The sequence below is a fragment of the Ursus arctos genome, unplaced genomic scaffold (assembly GCF_023065955.2).
Source record: "Ursus arctos isolate Adak ecotype North America unplaced genomic scaffold, UrsArc2.0 scaffold_16, whole genome shotgun sequence".
Taxonomy (NCBI): domain Eukaryota; kingdom Metazoa; phylum Chordata; class Mammalia; order Carnivora; family Ursidae; genus Ursus; species Ursus arctos.
The window spans coordinates 19,917,512-19,938,830 of record NW_026622830.1 but is presented as its reverse complement, the minus strand read 5'-3'; the positions used below and the strand labels follow the sequence as shown (position 1 = coordinate 19,938,830).

The following is a 21,319-nucleotide window of genomic DNA, read 5'->3' as shown; positions in this document are numbered from 1 at the left end:
AGAACTGGGGCACTCGTGACACACCTCAGAAGCCAGACTGTCTTTTCTTCACGTCCTAGTCTGATTGCGAAGCAAACTGTACCCTCGGTCCCCAGGAGTTTGACATCAGTGGATTTAAAGGCCAATCAACTGGCTGCGGGCTGTATTTACATTTTTCTCCAGGATGTTGGGCCACTGTAGATCCAGCCTTGGTGTACTTCCTGGAGGCTACTGGGCCTTCCAGAGGGAAGGCTGTCTCTCTCCATCTCGGTTTGCAGAGACGTGTCTAGCCTGAAGAAATTTAGGAGATAACCAGCTGCGGGGAGCAGAAGCCAACTCAAGCCAGTGCAGACAGAGGGTTTTCTGGGGGCATCCAAGAACTCTGCCGGAGCCCACCTGCAGGAACCATGGATGGGCCTCCTGTCTGTCTGCTCCATTCCCCCTTAGAGACCAGCTTCCTTGGCAGGGCTTCCGATGTCCACGGCCCCATGGATTCTTTCTCCGTTTTCAGGGCTGCTGCTAACCTCAACTCTTACCTGACCTTGCAGTTCAACCGTTCATTCATTTATGAATTCAGTGATTCATTCATTTATCAAATAATCACAGAAGTATGTGTATCACGACAAACGGAGATAACTCCTCTGAAGGAAAGGGTTACGGTGTTCTGCAGCCGACCGCCTCCGTCTCCGTCTCCGTGGTGCGGTTCCCACGATCCTGAGGGGTGACCACGATTGGTCCAGCCTGGGACACCTGGTCCAATCAGCAACGCCAGGCCTGGGCATGGAGCCTGTTATCTAAGTGTTGGAAATGGGCAAGGAGGACATACTTGACATCTCTCCTTAGAGAAAGACTTTCAGATGAGACATCCACAATGTTATCTTGGATCGAATCTCACCCATGTCAGGCTTGGTTCTCAGAAAAGCTTCCCTGTGATTATATGGCTGCGTAGGCTAAGAGGTCTGCCTCCTAGATGCTGAGCTGAATTCTGCAGCGGGGGGCATGCCCATGACCCACCTGCCCGTGACTCACCTGGGCAGAGAATTCTGGATCCCAAGTGCGGAGTGTGGGCGGGTGTCCAGCTGCCCATGGCCTCTGCTGATGGGCAGCTGTACTGACAGGAACATAGAGTCAGATTTTCCAAGGTCTTTTTTTTCTACTGAATGAGATGAGTGGCACAGCTACCCCAGGGCAAACAGAAGTCACAGGCACTGCACGCAGCAATGGCTGGCCGAGCTTGCCAATGTCTGAGGTCAAAGTTTTGAGAATAAACTTAGCAGTGTGATAAGAGCAGGTGACTGTGTCTTTCATCTGTTCGTCTAGCTGGCAGTGATGGAGTCTTTCATCTGTTCACCTACCCAGCGGTGATGGAGCATGGACCAGGCCTGACCTGGTGCAGGCACGCAGACTCCTAGAGAAGGAGTTCCTGATGCTGGCCTTGCTCCTGCCCACAGAGTCCCCCTCCTTGAAGAAGGGAGGTAACAGGGCCAGGTAGCCCACAGCCTAGGGCCACAGAGGTGGAGACAAGTTGCCCTGTCCGCCCAGGGTAAGCTAGGCCTTGCAGGTAAGACTGTAGAGAGAGGGTGCCGAGCAGACATTCAGGGTTCCGAGGGCCTGGCTGGGGTGTCCATCTCAAGCCGCCTGGGCTTGTCTCTGCCCTTTACTCCCCCCAGCTCTGTTTTTCGTAGCTGGGAAAAGGAGGGTTTCCCTGGTTCGGGTAGCTCTGTGGATGTGCTCCCGGCTAATAGGCTGGGCTGTATTTCAGAAGAGTTGCTACAAGGGAAACTTAGCCTGTAAGTCAAACACTTTAGTTCTCCAGGCGTGAAAAACAACACTCTTTATCTCTGGCCGTGCCTGGCTTTGTGAGCTGTGTCTAACGGCCGTGGGGGAAGTATACCACGGCACTGCCAGCAGGGTCCCCAGATTCCTGTTAGCAGGAGGCCCCCTGTCCCAAGGTGTGGAAGGGGTGCAGTCAGACTTGATCTGAAATATGTTTGTCTTGAAACAAATGTCTTTAAAAGTCATCCAATATTAAATAAAACGAAAACAAAAACAAACCAAAAGGGAGACAAAACCAGAAACAAATCCCTACTGGATTTGGGGGGGGGATTAAATCACATACTTAAAACAGTGCTCACTCCATCCGAAGGGCTCAACAGATATTAGTTGTTATTCTTATTATAATGATAATGGTTTTGCCATAGATGTATTTCAGCTCTGTCCTTCATAGTGCTGGGATCTGCCCCAGTCCATTTTTCTTTGCTGCCTAGAACTGGAGACCCCCCTCTAGAACTGGAGACCCTCCATGCCCTCTCCCCTGCCCGTATTTGTGGCATGCTCCCAAAGGCAGATGACCCAGATCTGTGCCGCTATGGAGAAGGTTTGAATATCACCAAAGGAAAAGTGTTGCCTGGCTGATGCTTATTTATGCTCTTAGCCTTGGCTTAAGCTCACTTCTTCCAGGCAGCCTTCCTGAGAAGCATTCTCCTTTCTGCTTCATGCCATTTTTTCAAAGCCCCAATGTGTTAGAATATCATATTTTCGAAAGAGGGCGGCAACAATATTTTCCATCCCATAGGCCCCTTTACAATGTGACTTTGTCACTCTCCCCAGCGAGTGGTGGGGTCTCTGTCCTTTTTTCTTGAGCCCAGGTGGGCTTTTGTGATTGTCTTGGCCAATAGGATAGCATGGAACTGATGCTGTGTGGTTGCTGAGGCTGGGTCATAAAAAGGCCAGGCGGCCTCCACCTTGGTGTCTTGGGATGCTCACTGTTGGGACACAGCCACCTTGCTGAGAGGGAACCTGGATCGGCTCCAGGTGAGAGGCCATGTGGAGAAGTCCAGCTGACAGCCCAGTGGGGGGCCGAATGGACAGTCGGCATCAACTGCCAATCACGAGGAGGAAGTGCCTGCAAATGAGGGGGCAGCAAAGGTTCCTGTAAAGGGCCAGAGAGTAAATAGTTTTGGTTGGGCAGAGGCCACGAAGTTTCTGCTGTGGCCACTCAAGTGTGCTGTCGCCATTAGAACCATCTCTAGACCCAACAGAAATGGCTGGGCGTGGCCAGATTTGGCTCATGGACTGTAGTTTGCCAGCCCATGCTCTAGGTGATTCCTACCCCATCATGGAGTCACTCTCATCCTTCCATCATCCCAGTTGATCTCCCGTCTGAATTCCCAACCCACAGAAGGCATGAGCATAATAAAATAGTTCATACATAGCAATAGGACCTGGATCAGCGCATGTCTGTGTTGCGTTATGATTATCTGTCCGTGGGCTCGTGTCTCCTTTAGCTTCGGAGCCCCTCAGAGATAGGTCCCGGATCTTTCTCCTCTTCCTCCTTCTCCTCTTCAGCAGATCTGGTTCCGAGTGCCAGGTGTTGTGTTAAATGCTTCATGTGAGTTGTTGTCTTTGGTCTTCCCGACAGTTCCTGTAGCTCTATTTTACGGATAAACAGAATGCGTTTCCATGGGGTTGGTGAATTACTCCAGGTCACCCAGAACCGTGATCTCCTTGGTTCCAGGGCCCAGGATCTTAAACATGATGCCATCTGGTCTCAGTGCTTATTGCGTGGCATAGAGGTGAGGGAGCTTGAGGAGCACCCACTAGATTGTAAGGAACTTGAGTCCAGAGGCCATGCTCGTCCAGGGTCTACTTCATAACCAGTGCCTGGCAGAGTTCCTGGGGCCTCGTGGTTACTTGGTAATTTCTGGTTGGGCAGGTAAAAGAATGAGTGGGTGACTCGCCCACACTAGATTTCCCCTCTGGCTGATGTCCTACCCAGCTGGGCCAGTAGTGGTAGACCATTGACTCTGGTGGAGGAGTTCTGTGCAGATATGGTTGGTGCCCTGTCTGTATCCCCTTGGTCTTCTCCACGTTCCTGTTTCTGCTGGAGGATGTGTCCTGCCTGAGGGAGTGGCTTAGCCTGCAAATGGGGCTGGTCAGAGGTGTGGGGGAGTTAATGCCCCGGGAGCAGCCCTCAACCAAAGGGGGGTGGGGTGGGAGTTGGTGAATAAATAACCCAGCTTTGCCTGCCAGTAGGACAACTCTGAGCTGTGCTCTCAGCAGTGTCTCTAAGGAGCCCCAGAGGGACTGAGCCCCATTCGGGCTGTTCATTAACATACCCTTCTTTGGCTTTTCTCCCTCTCTATCTCTTTCTCAACCCTCACAGTATTTTTTGAAATCACCTCTCAAACAAATAACTTGTACCCAAATTCTAGTCTTAAGGTTTGCTTAAAAGCAAACCAAAGGGGTTTTCCTAAAGCGAGAGTGAAACAAGGGAAAGTGTATGCTGGGAATGGTGTAACCAGGGGTCCACCTTCTAGGGCACACATGCAGAGGACAGATCTGCATCGAAAAGTCTGACTTAGTGAAGAAACGTAATGATTGATGATATTTTCATGGCTGTAGGTTTCTTACTTTGAGTATATATAGTAACTGGAATCAGGCCAACCAAGATTTGCTTATTATTTTAATCAATAAATAGGAACGATTTGTAATCAGCATATCAATTGCATTTAGGTAATTGGTGCCTTCTGAAATACTTGAGGGAGATTCAGAATGGTGCTATCTTGGGTGGTTTTAATCATCTTCCCCGAGTCTTGCTGCCTGTATAAATTTCTATCAAACCTTCTCTTCATGAATCCAACAGAGATGCCCTGGAGTCTAGGCCTGACCTAGACTCAATTCCACGCTGGCTGGGGGGACGGAGGGATGCATCCCAGATGATTTGATGTTAGTTGGAGCTCGTGGCCTCGCATGTGGGGAGTCCAAGTGTTGTCCTAGGGATCCCGTTGGGAAATTATTTTGGGAGAATATGTGTGGCCTAGACTAAATGTTTGGGAGAATATTTGCGGGCACATCACTCCAGAGAATATTTGCATATGATTCAGCCACATCTTGAGGATGTGGGGTCACTGTGAACTAAACGTATGGCTTATGGGTTTTTTGGACCACCGGGAGCTTTACTTTGAGGGGCAAGGTCACTGGGGGGCTGGCTTTTGGTACCACTGTTTTAGGACTCTACCCAGTCTTGCTCTGCTCAGTGTCAAGTGACTTTTCATTCGGGTCTTCTGGGTGCTGTAGGGCTTGGCATTTGTCCTTTCATGGCCAGTCTAGGCCTTTGAGACACCAACGTGATGGAGGATGGTCTCCTCATAGACTCACAGCCTTGAGTGAGCTTCAGGCTTTGTCTTTTGTCCCCCACATTCCATGAGGCTCTGAAAATGGAAATTTAAATTGTTCAGGTTTGGTAAATACTCTCAGGGCAGAAGCTGCTTCTGTATTCCACACCTCTCAGGGGTCCAACCTTCCCTTAGATTTTGGTCTGATAATTCCCATCATGGTTTTAGGAAGATTTACAAAATATATTTGATTCAGTATTTTTAGTTGTTAGCAGGGAGTCTCATTCCAATACTTATTCTGCCATATTATAGGAGATGGGTTTTTGCCCCAGGGATTTTCTGTGGAGGCCCTCGTGGCTGAGCGTTGGGCAGGAACCATCATTTGGAGACGATTCTTGAATATAAGAGTTGTGAGGTCTCTAAAACGTAACTCACCTGTCACAGCTTAGGACATGAGTCTGAGGATGACCCCATGTACCTGCTGGGGACCTTTTCTGGTCTACTTGTATTTAGGAAGATTTCCATGGACAACCTAGCCATACCCAATTCATTCATGTAGCCATTCATTCACCCATTGTCTGGCAAATGGTCATAGCAGAAGCCTGCTCGAGACAGGCTCGTAGAGGACAGTGGAAGGGGGCAGCTCACAGGCATTAACAAGACTCCCCTGAAGGATTCGAGGTAGCCGGATGCCCCCTCCTAAACTTCTCCCTGGGCAAAGTGTTGGACCCAACATCCTGTCATTATCACAAACAGATGGTTGATAAATTTTGTACAAAAACAAGGGCGAGAGACAAGATTGTGAGACAAGAGGAGAAAGATATTTAAATAGGTAATTCTGGCCACAGCTAATTTTGTAGTATTCCAGTGGGAAAAGACACTTTCCCCCCTCCCATATTTCTTGTGTTTTCCACCTGGAGAATGAGGAGCGAGAATAATGCCCTTCAGTAGAGAGAGACTGCATGAGCAGGCTGTGTAACAGTGACAAGTAAAATCTAGATCTCAAGGGTGCCAGGGACTACAAATTTGTTTCTCATTTATACAAAGCCCAGTGATGGAGTTCCTGGCCTTTGTCTTTGACTCTGGGACTCAGGATTCTCCTGTCCTGGAATGCTACCATTTTTAACACTATTAGCCAATTTGAACCGATTGACATTTATTTGTAGAATAGTCCCTCCAGCAAGAGCAGAAATCACATTCTTTTCAAGTGCACCTGGAACATTTACCAAGATAGACTCCATTCTGGGCCATCAGATGGATATAAAGTCTTGAGAAATTTAAAAGGCTTCAAGTCATACATAATATCTTCTCTGACCAGAGTGGAATTAGATTAGAAACCCATAACAGAAAGATCTCTGGAAAATCCCCAAATATTTGGAAACTAAATGCCACACTTCTAAATAAACCATGGGTCAAAGAAGGAAGTAAGAAAGTAGTTTTAACAAAGTGAAAATTAAAACAATGTGTGTAAATTTGTGCAATGAGGCTAAAGCAGTACTTACAGGGATACTTATAGTACAAAGTGTCTATTTTGGAAAGAAGAAACATCTCAAGTCAGTGACCTCAGTTTCCACCTTAAGAAACTAGAAAAAAAAAGAGCAAATTTAATCCAAAATAAGCAGATGAAAGGAAATTATAATGAAGTTCAGAGTGGGAATCAATGAAATTAAAAAGCAGAAAAACAATAGAGAAAAATCAATAAAATTTGAATAGCATTATATCTGCTAAAGACATTGCATTCGTAGTTAAAGATTTTTCCACAAAGAAGACTCCAGGCCCCGATGGCTTCACTGGTGAATGTAATCAAACATTTAAGGAGGAAATAATACCAGTTCTACATAAACTCTTCCAGAAAATTTAGGAAGATTCCTGTGGACAACCTAGCCCCACCCAGTTCATTCATTCATCCATCACCTAAGAGATGGTCCATAGTTGAAGCCCAAGAGAGTCAGATGTTTCCCCCAAGATGTCAGACTGCCCTCATTAAAGTCTACTCTACATTGTGCTGTGGGTTCTGGACAGTGCAATTTGGCAAGACAGAATCATAAGTATCTGCATTGGAAAAGAGAGAGTAAAACTATCTTTATTTGCAGATGACATGTTGTTTATATAGAAAACCCCATGGAATCTATAAAAAAGCTATGAGAGCTAACAAGCGAGTTTAGTAAGGTTGTGGGGTACAAGATACAAAGCACAGGGGACACAGGATGATAGTTTATATACTGATATCAAAATCAATATATAAAATCAGTTGTACTTATACATATTAACATTGAATAATTATAAACTGAAATTAACATGGCAATAGCATCTACAAAAGAATAAAAACTATGAAATACTTATGGATAAATCTGATAAGTGGTATGAAAGATCTATGCACTGAACTACAAAATATTGCTAAGAGAAATAAAAGAAAATCTAAATAAAGTGGTAGACCTTGTTCTGGGTCAGAGGTCTATATTGCTAAGATGTCAGTTTTTACCCACGTGATCTATAAATTTAACACAATTCTGATAAAAATGGACACACTGATTCTAAAATTCATGGAAATGCTAAGGTTCTAGTTTTGCCAAAATAACCTTGAGAGGAAGGTTTACACTACCTGATTTTAAGATGTATTATAAAGCTACAGTAATTAAGCTGGTAAGTGTTGACGTCAAGGTAGATAAACAGATAAAGATAATAGAATTGGGGGCGCCTGGGTGGCACAGCGGTTAAGCGTCTGCCTTCGGCTCAGGGTGTGATCCCGGCGTTACGGGATCGAGCCCCACATCGGGCTCCTCCGCTATGAGCCTGCTTCTTCCTCTCCCACTCCCCCTGCTTGTGTTCCCTCTCTCGCTGACTGTCTCTATCTCTGTCGAATAAATAAATAAAATCTTTAAAAAAAAAAAGATAATAGAATTGAAGAGTCCTGATATGGACTCATGCATATATGGACAACTGATTTTTGACAGAAGTGTAGGTAATTTAATAGAGAAAGGATAGTCTTTCTAATAAATGTTGCTAGAGCATTTGGATATCCATATGCAAAAAAAAACATTGATTCATACCTTCTACTATATATGAAATTTTTATTAAAGTGGATCATGGATCTAACTGTAAAACATGAAACTATAAAACTTCTAGAAGGAAACAGAAGAAGGTATCTGTGACCTTGGGTTAGGCAAATGTTTCTTAGGTAAGACACCAAAAGTGTGATCCATAAAAGAACAAATGAACAAATTAACTTCAAAATTTAAAATATTTCATCTTCAAGAGACATTATCAAGAGAATGAAAAGACAAGCTGCAAATGGAGAGAAAAGCTTTGCAAATTATAAATCTGCTAAAGGACTAGTATCCAGAATATATAAAGAAGTCTCAAACTGCGCATGAAGGAAAGAAACACCCCAGCAGAAAATTAGCAAAAGATTTGAATAGAGACTTTACCAAGAAAGATCAATGGATTGCAAGTAAGCACATGTATACACCCATGTGTCAAAACTTAACAAATCGTACACTTTAAATATGAATATGTACGGTTTATCATATGTCACTTATCCCTCAATAAAGCCATCAAATGCAGGCTCTTTGGCTGTGTGGTTGGGAAGAAACTCTGTGGGAAGCCTATTTGGAGGCCAGCACAGTAGTCCAGGTGACAGATGATGGCGGCACAGCCAAGGGTGGTAAGAGGCAACGAGGATCCCAGATATGTCAGGGAGGGGCTGCCCGAGTCAAAGGTCTCAAGGCTTGGGCTGCTGATGCAGATGGCTTTGGAGAATAAATAACTTCCCCCAGTCCTGCTACCAACCAGGGGCTGTGCCAGGAGTGAAGCCCGAATCAGCCAGGTTCCATGGAGGTCCTGGAGAGCGACAGTTCCCTCCGCTTTCTCTCTCTGTGGTTGCTGAGGTGAGGAGGGCCAGCGAGTGGGTTCCAGGCCCTGCTTGAGGGAGGGAGGCAAGTGCATGGGCTGCTTGCATGCCTGCCATGGTGTGATGGGCAGAGGCCCAGCTTTCCAGGACCAAGCAGGGATCTGGGAGATTCATCCTGTCTCTTGAGCTCAACGATGGGTGAATCTGGGGTGCCAAGTTTCCTGCTTCCTTAAAATGCATGGGCCCCATGGCCCTGATTTGTGCCAAGCTTCCTGGGATCCTGAGGGAAGACAAGATGGGCCTCAGGGCAGGTCAGGAGGAGGGCAGAGAGGATGAACCAAGTAGGTGAACTCAGGGCAGCCCTGAAACATCGAAGGTAGAGGACTAAGGACCCTCTTCTCCCTATCTCCAACCCCAAACCCTGCTACCCCCGGCAGGGTTCTGAGTGGCCGAGCTTCATGAGTGGCCGAGCACTTCTGGGTGTGGGCATGGTATCCAAGAGTGTCCGGGTGTGTGCCTGTGTGTAGACTGACCAACTCATGCTGGTTTTCCTGGAGCCGTCCATGTTTTAGCCCTGAAAGTCCGTGTCCCAGGAAATTCTTCAGTCCTGGAAAATCGGGGAGGTTGGTCACCCTTTCTGTGTGTATGAGTGTGTGTGTGCACGAGCATGCACGTGTGTGTGTAGGTGTAGTGTGTGGGTTCTTGGGTCTGTACCAGTGGGTAGAACTAATTGCATGATACATAGTTACGTGAAACAGGACGGGTCAGGGAGTGTGTGTCCACACGAGGGTGTCACTGGGACTTTGTGGATATCTGAATGCGGGCTTATTTATCCTTTCCCTCATCCCCTCCTGCCTTTCCAGAAAGGATCTGAGGTGGTTCTGCATGACAGTTTGTAAGGAGGCCATGCTTTCAGTGGTTGAGAGCATGGACTTTGGAGTTGGTGGGATCTAGGTTCAAATGCTGCCTCAGCCACTACTGGCTGTGTGACCTTGAGTAGGTGAATTTGCCAAGGTTTTGCGGATCATTTTTGTCCGTGTGAAATGGATGTCGAAACCCTTCTCAGGAACATCGAGGAGCCAGTGCATCTGGAGGGCCTGCCGCTGGTAGTCGTTACTGTTGTTTTCTTGTAAGTCTGGTGAGTGTGGCTAAACGCACTCTTACGGTGTGTGAATGTGCGTATTACTGTGCATATGGGAGTGTGTGTATAAGTGTGCACATGTGTGACCGTGTCTGTGTGTGCGCACGTTACTGTGGGGGGGGAGTGTGTGTAAGTGTGCACATGTGTGACTGTGCCTGTGTGTGTGCGCGTTACTGTGGGGGGGGGAGTGTGTATAAGTGTGCACATGTGTGACTGTGCCTGTGTGCGTGCGCGTTACTGTGGGGTGGGGGAGTGTGTATAAGTGTGCACATGTATGACCATGCCTGTGTGTGCGCATTACTGTGTGTGTGGGAATGCGTATAAGTGTGCACATGTGTGACCGTGCCTGTGTGTGCGCGCGTTACTGTGTGTGTGGGAGTGTGTATAAGTGTGCATATGTGTGACTGTGCCTGTGTGTGTGGGAGTGTGTATAAGTGTGTACATGTGTGACCGTGTCTGTGTGTGCGCGCGTTACTGTGTGTGTGGGGGGAGTGTGTATAAGTGTGCACATGCGTGACTGTGCCTGTGTGTGTGCGCGTTACTGTGGGGGGGGAGTGTGTATAAGTGTGCACGTGTGTGACTGTGCCTGTGTGTGTGCGCGTTACTGTGTGTGTGGGAATGCGTATAAGTCTGCACATGTGTGACTGTGCCTGTGTGTGCACGCCACTGTGTGTGGGAGTGTGTAAAAGTGTGCACATGTGTGACTGTGCATGTAAGTGTGCATGAGTGTGTGCATGTGTAGGGATGCATAAATGCATGTACTTCTACGTGTTTGCTTATGAAAGTGTGTGTCAGTATGCACGCACGTGCATGTGAGTGTGTGTGCACACACGTGTGTGAAGCTTTCAGGGCGGCTCCTCAGTCAGGGTGGGGGGAGTCCAGGGTGTGGGGAGAAGAGGTTCCCAAACCTCCACATTCCTCTGCACCCAGCCATGGTGCCCGCAGATCCCTGAGGCGCTTCGCCCCGGTTCTCGGCCGTGTGCTTTGTGTAGAGTTGAATTCTCTATTGTACAACCTGCCTTATTAAAATATATATTGTGCCTCTATGAATCTTTAATGTGAAGCACTTAGTGAGGAGTCCATAATCCCTTCAATCGAGCTATTTAAAGGAGGCCATTGGGGAGGTGAACACTTTCCACAGAGGCTGCAGTGAGGAGGGACGGCTGGGGGGGTGGGGAGGGAAGGTTCCTGCAGACAGAGGGAGGAAGTTCCCACAGATAGGGGGAGGAGGCTCCCACAGACAGACAGCAGGTTTCCACACAGGGAGGAATCTTCCATTGACAGAAGCAGGAGGCTCCCACAGATAAGAAGAAGGTTTCAGCAGTCAGGGAGGAGGCTTCCACAGGCAGAAGGAGGAGGTTCCCACAGACAGAGGGAGGAGGTTCCCGCAGACAGAGGGAAGAGGCTTCCACAGGCAGAGGGAGGAGGTTCCCGCAGACAGAGGGAGGAGGTTCCCGCAGACAGAGGGAAGAGGCTTCCACAGGCAGAGGGAGGAGGTTCCCGCAGACAGAGGGAGGAGGTTCCCGCAGACAGAGGGAGGAGGTTCCCGCAGACAGAGGGAAGAGGCTTCCACAGGCAGAGGGAGGAGGCTCCCACAGACAGGGAGGAAGCTTCCACAGATGGAGGGCTGTGGTTCCCACAGGCCCATAGAGAGTACATGGTTAAGAGCCATCAAGAGTCTGGTTCAAGCATAGCTCTTGTAAGGAGGTTGACTCTAAAAAGGGACAGGATCCTTGAATTTTCCTGGCATCTGGTGAGTGTGGCAGGAGGGTGAGGATGGCCTGGGAGGTGTGATCCAGTGGGACTAGAGTGTCTCTTCTTGGAGCCAAAGGCCAATGTCTTTTCTGACTCCAGCTGTAGATGGCTGCAAGCCCTGCCAGAAGGATCTCCCCCATTGGCTGCCCGTAGCGCCCACAGCTCCATTCTTCCTTCTGGCCATATTGCCTGGGCTGAGCGGCACCTGCTAAGCCCTGTTTGTCAGTTGTCAGAGGAGAAGACACTTGGATCCCCTCTCAAGAATTTAACTTGAAGGTGTAGAGACAGGAGTTGGTGGTGCCAGGCATTCAGGCCGAAAGTTCATGTCCAGCTGGGGCTGAGTCAGTGTCGTGACAACTTAATTGATTGGAATTATTGCATGGCAGGTGGGAGGTGGGTGGGCAGACACAGTGGAGGAAGCCAGTCTGAAGGAGGAGGATAAAGCAGGCTGCAGAGGAAAGTGGAGGTCAAGGAACAGAGACAGGAGACAGAGAAAGAGGAGAAGGGATAAAGATTTCCTTCCTCTCTTACCTGGAGTGGGTTTGAATGACGTCAAGGCCCTCCCAGTGCTGGGCTCCTGGGTCTTGGGCACCTAGTTCTTGCCAAGGCAGGCACGGGACAGACGTCCTCCCACTGGATCCTCCCCGTGGCCCTGTGTGGTGCTTCCTAGCTTACAGTTGAGGAGACTGAGGCTCTGATTGGTGACCAGTGCCTGCGGGTTGACACTGGGAGAACACAGAGGCAAGACTGAAACTGCTTTCCCAGCTCCCCTCTCTGTAGCCACACTGGTTATCCCATCTTGGAATCCTTGGACTTGCTGTCCCTTTGCCATGACTCCTTTTCCTGATGTCCACGTGGCTGGCTGCTTCTGATCCTTCAGTCCTCAGCTTAGTGTCACCTTGAGGAACTCTCCTGGTCACCCTGCCTGCGGGACCCCCCACCCCATTATTTCATAGTGAAGCCCCTAGGAGTGCTATCACTGTTATTTATTCACAGTTTGTCACATACTTAGTGACACTGCTTTGATGATTTTTGCCTTTCTTCTCATATCTGCTGTAAGCTCTGTGAGGACAGGAATGGCTTGCATTTTCCCTGTGAAACGTCCATGCCTTGCTTGGAACTTGGCATATAGATACAGATGGTGTTCAGTAAATGTTCGTTGAAGGCCTGGTAGCATCCCTATTTTAACTATGAAGAAATGGAAGCATGGAAAGAGTAAGAAATATGCCAAGGTCTCTGCAAAGACAAGTAGGCTGGGGTTGAACCAGTCAGATGCAACTCAAGTCTACACTCTTCCTTAGCTCTCGTGCCGGGAAACTCCCCATGCTCGATTGCTTCCTCATAGAACATGCGTTTTCCCTGGGCTGGAAGCTGTGACAGAAAAGGCGGCTTCCTGGCAGCCTGAGCAGTGGGCTTGTGCCTGCCGTTCTTTCATCCTCTGACATGAGCCACAGTGCTGAGAACCAAGGGGGTCAGGACAAGTGGGTTCAAGACCCAGTGCTGCACTAATTTGCTGTGGGAACTTAGGTAGCTCTGTTTCCTGTGTGTGTCTTTCCTCCCTGTGTGATGGTTAATTTTATGTGTCAACTTGGAAGGGGTTTTGGATGACATAACCATTTTATTGATTGATCGATTGACTGATTGAGATAAACATTTAAATAGGCGAGCTTTGGGTAAACCAGATTGCTCTCCATAATGTGGGTGGGCCTCATCCAATCAGTTGAAAGCCTGAATAGGGCAAAACGACGGGCCTCTGTGGTCAAGGGGGAAATTCCCCAGCAGACAGCCTTTGACCTCATCTACACCGTTGGCTCTTCTGGGTCTTGCCGGCCCACACTGCAGATTTGGACTTGTGATCCTCCTTAATTGTGTAAGACAATTCCCTATCTCAATCTATCGATCTATCTGTCATCTATCATCTATCTCCTATCAGCTGAGTTTCTCTGGAGAACCCTGCCAGTCACGTGACGGAGGTCCGGGGTATCTGACTTAAGACAGAGACAACATGTCAGGAGCAGGCAGGAGCTTGGTGTGTGTCAGTCCCCTCACGCCTCATCCCCACCCCTGCCAGATTTCACGGTCAGAGCTCTCTAGCTTCCTTGTTGCCTCGGAACAGGCAGGTTGGAGTGCCTGGGGGTGATGGAGGGAGGGATATCAAGGTTCAAAAGGGTTTGCAGATGAGCAGGACACTGCTGGCCGTACACACTCTGAGAGGGGGCTGGGGGGATGTTTACACTCTCCGAGGCAAGAGCCAGGTGCTGGTGTGGGGGTGAGGGGTGGGAAGGGTCGCGGCAGTGGAAGGGGAGGGCACTCGCTGCCTGGGCATGGAGGGGGCATCCGACCTCCCTGTCGCTGCCGCCCAAAGCCAGAGGGGAGCCCTGTGGCCACTGCCGGGCTCTGACTCCCTGAACCTCCGCTTAGCCATGGTGCAGGAGGCCCTGGGAAGGGGCTGGAAGGCTGTCCTGCTGTGTGTGCCTCCCCTGAAGCTGCTCGAGCACACGCAATTATAAGACAGTGGGCAGATGACAGAGTTAGTTAATGTAACAAGCCCTTTAAGCATTTAGCCACATTCGAGTGTTTAATCAGCTGTGTAAAGTGCAATATCTATCTTTCAATTTTATGCCATTAGGGGAGACAAGATTTTGATTAGGTACTTAATCTGTGCACGGAAAAAACAGGCCCACAGCAAGCCCGCGATGGGGAGGGAAGGGGACATTGGGCGCGGGATTCGATAAAGGGGAAAGACAGAAATTTAACATAAAAGAGAATTAGTGCGGCTCCTTTCAATTTAGTGCCCAGGCTTTATGGCCTAATCAATTAGAGGCCTGGCCAGGGCTGCTGGGAAGCCGCTCGGCTGGGCTGGAGGCTCGGCCATATTAATTCCCTTCATTACATGGGGGTCAGGCGGAGGGCTTTGCGGGGGCCCTGCAAGGAGTGGGTCACTTCTCGGGCATCAGCTCAGGAAGCAGGAAGGAGATCGAAGAGTGCCAGGCTGGACAGGAGGGGTCCTGGGGGCTGTGGGGGAGGCTGGGCTCCCACGGGGCTGGGTCTGGGTAGGCCCTGGGAGGGTGTCAGCCCACGAAGCGGTGGAGAGCAGCGGCTTAGCCCTCCGGGTCTAGAGTAGGAGAGGCCTGGGTTTGCACGCTGACCTTGCGACCATTGGCTGTGTGATCTCGGCGCATTGCAGTTTCTTGCGGAACCACAGTTGTGGCTACCCCAAAAGCTGGCCACCAGGAGAAGAAGAGAAAGTGGCCTGTGGAGAGCTTAGCGCAGTGTGTGGCATCGAGTGGAGGTACAGTAGCTGTTGGTATTGTGATTATCTTTATTTCTGATCTTATATGTGTCTCTGAAGCTGAATTATCACAGAGGCACCCACTTTAACCGTCTGCCTACATTTACTCAGTGCTTACTCTGGGCACCGGGCATCGCGCTAGGTGCTGTCTTTGCTATGATCAGTCATTTTTTTTTAGGTTCGTGCTGTTGCCTGCAGAGGGGGGAAACTGAGCCACGGTGCGATTAAACAGTTTGCCCAACATCACGCAATATTGGAGGCTCCGGAATCAGCTCTTAGGCCTTTCCTGTCATGGGGCGGTCGTTCCCTGCCGTGGCACAGTTAAGTGGTGCTGAATTCCACGATGGCGGAGGTCACTAGAAGAAAGGTGGCATCTCTAGGTGTACTCAGAGGACTCTGGATCTCGAGAAATCACCTTCCAGTTACAGACCACATTCTAGAAATGTGCCCAAGGCCGGGCAATGGTCTTCCCAGAAGACTCAGGAAAGGAGTTGCTGTCCTATAGGTTTTCTGACAGGTGAAGACACCCATGGTCTCTGAGAGACACGGGGAAGATAGAAAGGAGCATCTGGCTGCCTCCTTTTTGCCCCACAGCATCCCCAGACGTCAGAGCAGGACCTGAGGGCCTGGAGCACCCAGCTTGAAACCACTGGAGCTGAGAGGGAGCTGGCTGTGTGGTCTGGTTCGAGAGTGGGTTATGAAAGAAAGGCTCTTGATGAAGCAGGGACGTTCATGGAAGGGAGTGCTCCTCTTCAGCAGATATGGGGAGGAGGAGAGGGAGGGAGCCAGGGTTTATTGGGCCCTTAGTGGCTGACTTCTCGCTTCGTGGCTGTGGGACTTTGGGTACGTTGCTCAGTCTTTCTCTGCTAGTTTCCTCAGTTGTAACCCGGGGGTGATCACGGTTCCTGTCTCACAGGCTGGCTGTGAGCTTTGTGAGGTGCCAAGAGCTGTGGGGAGCACTGACCAGGCATTTGATAAATATTAGCCATTATTACCTCTGGCTGTTCTCTCGGCACTAAGTGCCAGGCCAGTCCTGGGGACTCTCTGAGCACAGTCTCATGGAATCCCTGTGGCTTCTGTGTGGATTGTTGGTACAGCGCACAGGCAGAAAGTTTAAGTTCAGTGAGATTAAGTGACTTGTCTGAGGTCACAGAGCTGGTGTATCATAGGATGAGACTACTTCTTTGACTTCTCGTGGCTTCTAAAGGCCCTTCTGCCACACAGTGCTGCCTTGACAGGCAAACAGCGTGGCCAAGTGAATCTAAATTCCAGCAGGACGTCTGGGCAATGAGTTCACTCACATATATTTGTTGAGCATCTGTTACGTGCCCCGTGAAGACAGGAATCACATCTGTCGTGGGCACTCCCACTGAGTAATCCCAAAACACACGTAATATATATTTATGTACTGTATCCTTGAGGGGAGAACGGAGACATGTGAGTGATGCAATCCTCCTGTTAGATGGAGTCGTAATTCTCTGAGTGGGAGGCAACGTCATAGAGGGGAAAGAAATGACAAACTCTGGGTTGGAATTCCTGGACCATCTCCTAACCGGTCAGAGTTGGTTTTATTCACCATAGAATCATAAGTGATCAGTAAATGTTGGACAAATGACTAAATAAATGGCCAGATGAGTGACAGACATGGCCTTGCTATCCTGCGATGGGTGGACACAGATGGGTAGGATAGGGTCTACTGTGTGATAGAGACAGGACTGCCGAAGCTCTCTTCGAGGGGTAGTGCTGCCTTCAGTCTTCCAGAATAAAATCTGGCGGATAAAAATGACAGCCTTTGCACTTTGCAAACACAAGTTTGGTAGAGAAAGACAACAGGCCTTTGTCTTTCTTGATTTCGTTGTCATTTGGAGTGCAGGTCGGCACCATTTTTTGTAAAGTGCCAAGTGACAAATATTTTAGTCTTGGAGGACCCTACAGTTTCTGTTGTAATTACTCAACTGTATCACTGTCGAGTGAAAGTAGCTGTAGACACCATAGAAGCAAATGAGCATGGCTGTGTTTCAATAAAACTTTATTTATAAAAAGCGTCAGCCCATGGTTTGGGTCCATGGGCAGTGGTTGGCCAATTCCTGATTTAGAGGGCATGTCCCCAGGAAGTAATCTCTCCACGTGCAGTAATCTCTCCATGTCCCCAGGAAGTAATCTCTCCACTTCCCCCAGGAAGTAATCTCTCCACGTGCAGGTTCACATCCACTTTAATTAATGTTGATTCTCAGGATCTCTGTCCCCATTTTACAGAGGAGAAGCCTGAGTTGTAGGCAGGCAAAGAGTTGGCTACAGAGCTGGACTTGGCAGGGTGTTGTTCCAGACATGGCAAAAAACTAGCAGCTACCACTTATGGAACACTTCTTATACGTTGCACACTTAACGTGCATTACGAGTTGAATAACCTGAGGCTCAAGCAGGTTAAGTGACTTACTTACGGTCACCTGCCTAATGCCTTAACACTTATTTGTTTAAGGAGACTTACTGAGCATCTACTCTATTCTAGACACTTGCATGCAGCTGGGGATACAGTGGACCTCTGACCTCCCTGTGCTTACATGGTACTCGGGGAAGGTGGATGATACATGTACTAAGGGAATGAACAATAGAGGCTGGCCGGAAGGGGATAAGGGGCTATCGGTCAGGACAGGCTCAAAGCAACAAATCTTCATGACTTCAAACGAGGTTCGGCAAACCATGGCCCATGGTTCAAATCCTGCCCATTACCTGTTCAGTCAGGCCCCCCTGTCCCTGCCTGCTTTTGTGCTACACTGGCAGGGCCAGGCGGTGGCAAGAGAAACCAGCTGGCTCTCAAAGCCCCAAAAGGTATGTGACTCCTTTCTTATCTTTTTTATTTTTAAGATTTTATTTATTTACTTGACAGAGAGACAGCCAGCTAGAGAGGGAACACAAGCAGGGGGAGTGGGAGAGGAAGAAGCAGGCTCCCAGAGGAGGAGCCAGATGTGGGGCTCGATCCCAGAACACCGGGATCACACCCTGAGCCAAAGGCAGACGCTTAACGACTGTGCTACCCAGGTGCCCCATGACTCCTTGCTTAAAACAGCCAAGGCTCTGTGTCCTTCTGGGTTGGCCTGGAAGCACCTGCCCATCCGTCCTTCTGGGACCCGGGCCCCGGGCCGCCCACCATCCTGAGTCTTTGTAAGGAAGAGGAGGATTCTCAAGAGTCTCATGGGAATGGTGACGTGCCTGACCAAAAGCGACACGTGTCATTTCTGCTCAGAATTTATCGGCCCCGCCCAAAAGAAGGGCTCCAGCTTCGCCGCAGGCTTGGGTGGTGGAGAGCGCTGGAGCCGCTTGGTGAGCCGCTGTGATGAGCACCAGCACTCTGCGAAATGAGCAGTCAGTCGGGGTAAGTCGCTGGGGGAGTGCCAGGGCCTTTGCACGTGGTACATAACACAGCCAGGGAGGGCATGGAGGGGGAGCCCCACTGGGGTTCGAGCCCCGCTCTGTTCACCTTGAAAGAGTGCGCTCTCAACCTCTCCGCTATGCTGCTGCACCCGTCAAAAGCGGGTGCTGGAAAGGTCACTGTGTGGTCCAATAGCGGGGACATTCTTCCTTGTGAACTCCTGCCGGGTGTCCCGCCGGCTCTGTCCCCAGTCCCCTTGCTCCAGCCTGGCGTTTCTGCCTCTCCCAGGTCACACCCCACAGCGGCCACAGCCAGGCAGACCTGCTGGCCAGTCCTGGAAGAGACGGGCCGGGGAGGACGGCGAGAGGCCTGCTCTGGGAGGCTGTGACTTCGTGAGGCACTACATTAACGTTATTAATAACCCTCTCAGCCTTTATTGAAAAGATGCTCTCTGCGTCTGAATTTGCCACTATGGCAACCCATTTATTAAGGCTGTAAGAGCTGGAGTTGCTTCAGACCATATTTATTGCCATGATTTGCTGAGGGAAGGCTCTGATCCCAGGGCTGGGGCAACTGGAGGAGAGTTTGTGTTGCTGCTTGCAGGGAAGGCCTGGGCTCACTTCGCCAGAAGGTCAGCGAGAGATGCACTTTCTGTCTCTTCCACTTAGGTTACGATTCAAATTGCAGGTGCGGAGTTTGGGGCTGACCACAGTGGCGACCCCTTCCGTGTGTGTGGGGTGCTAACCAGTGCACTCGAGGCCCTCCCCAGTAGCACCCCAGTGGGGGCAGGTGAGGCACACATTGTTGGCCTTAATGCGTACGTGTAGACAGTAGGACTCAGAGAAGCCATGAGAGTCACCAGGGTCATAGAACTAGAGGCCAAGTGGGCCATAGTGGTGGCCCCAGAGGTCATGGGCTCATTTTTCTATAAAAATCTGAACGAATGCTCTCTGGCTCTGTCTTTTTCTCGTGAGCATCAGAAAAACAGAACAGCAGCATACAGTGATAGCACCACCACCACCACCCACTAACTCACTAAGCATCGAGCTAAGAGATTCCTATCCGTTAAGCTGCTTGAATCCTCACGATGTTCCGGTGTGAATATTATTACTGTCTTCGTGTTAAAGATGCCGTGAGGTGACTTGTCTAAAGTCACACAACAGGTCAGTGGTGGAGCTGGGCCTCGGGGCCGCTCTGTCTGATTGCAAAGTGTGTGTTCCTTTCCCTGATGCCACACCACCTCCTTTCTTCTCCTTGCCCCATTTTCAGAGGCTGGAGGAGGGGCAAGCTCATGCACGTGGTTCTCTTCTTCTCCACTAGCTGTTCCTTTGGGCCCAGGCTTTGTGTATCTGAGACCCCTTCCTCTGGGATCTTCTCAGTTGTGCACTTGGCCGACTGGCTGGGATTTGGATTCATCTGCTAGGACTGCCAGAACCAAGTGCCCCAGAATGGGGAGCTTCGAAGACAGAAACTCATTCTCTCACAGTGCTGGAGGCTGGAAGTCCCAGATCAGGGTGTTGGCAGGGTTGGTTTCTTCTGGGGTCTCTCTCCTTGGGTGCAGATAGCCATCCTCTCTTCGTATCTTCATGTGCTCCTCCCTCTGTGTGTATCTGTCCTAATCTCCCCTTCTTATGAGGACACTGTTGTATGGAATTAGGACTAATGACCTCATCCTTAATCACTTCTTTAAAGACCCTCTCACCAGAGACAGTCACATTCTGAGGGACTGGGGAGGAATTCAGTATAGGAATTTTGAGCAAACAAAGTTCAGCCTATAACAGGATTCAAGCAAGGTCAGTTTCCTGGTCTCTGAAGTTCTCTGGGGTCAGCCAAGGTCACTGGAGTGGCTCTGTAATGGAGGTACCACCAGAAATGGGCTTCTGTTGTCACTGAGGGTGGCCCATTCCCAGGAGTCCCCTGCTGGGGTGCACTTTGGGACCACCCTCTCAGGCACTCCGGTGGCACAGATCGCCAAGGCCTGGCTCCCTCACTCCCATGGCGGCTGCTTCCTTCACACCTGTCCTGCTGTTGTCCATTTCAGATGTGCGCCTAGGTGGAGCTGGAATCTTCTAGCCCACTTTTCCTGTAGCAAGCGGTTTAGCTTTTCATCTCTTTCTACCTCTTCCCATGACTATGTCCTTCCTTCTGTCCATCTGTCTTTTCTTTCCTTCTTATTTCCATCTCTCTTTGTCTCCCCTCTTTTTCTCTTTTCCTCACTTCTCCTTGTCTGTACATCTGCTCCCTGCTGGACACGGTGCTGGCTGCTGGGGACGCCAAATGTCTGTGGCAAAGGTAGACGCCAAACTGGAGCCTCTTTGAGGTAGACCCTGTTCTTGTGCATCTTTCCCGATGACCGTGTCTCACAGAGCTATGGTACAGTGATCCATCGAAACCAGGAAACTGACACTGGTATGTTACTGTCATCTACACTACGACCTTATTTGGATTCCACCAATTTACACACCCGTGTGTGTGTGTGTGTGTGTGTGTGTGTAGTGTGTGTAGTTCCAAGTGAATGACTTTAAGTTTTGGAAGGTGTAAGACAGAAGAGTTTAGGAAACACTGTTGCCAAACTAGCCTCCTCCATCCCAATACACAAGAGCTTCTGGGATGGAGAGAAAATGAGGAAGAAAGCCTCAGAATTAGAAGTAAATGCTTTGCTCCAAACAGTACAGCATAAAGCACATGGAAAGCCGTCACGGGGATATGGACAGACATTGGAACGAACGAGAAAGAGCAGCTAGCATTGCTTCGATTTTGCAATCGAGCTAACAGGCCTATTCAGTGCCCTGATCCGTGTGCCAGCAGCAAGCAG

General features: G+C 49.5%; 1 pseudogene; it reads right to left on the bottom strand.

Annotated features, from left to right (window-relative positions):
• Window positions 1-633: 633 nt before the first annotated feature.
• LOC130543806 (ubiquitin-like-conjugating enzyme ATG3) overlaps window positions 634-21,319 on the bottom strand; it is a 91,273-nt pseudogene continuing 70,587 nt past the window's right edge.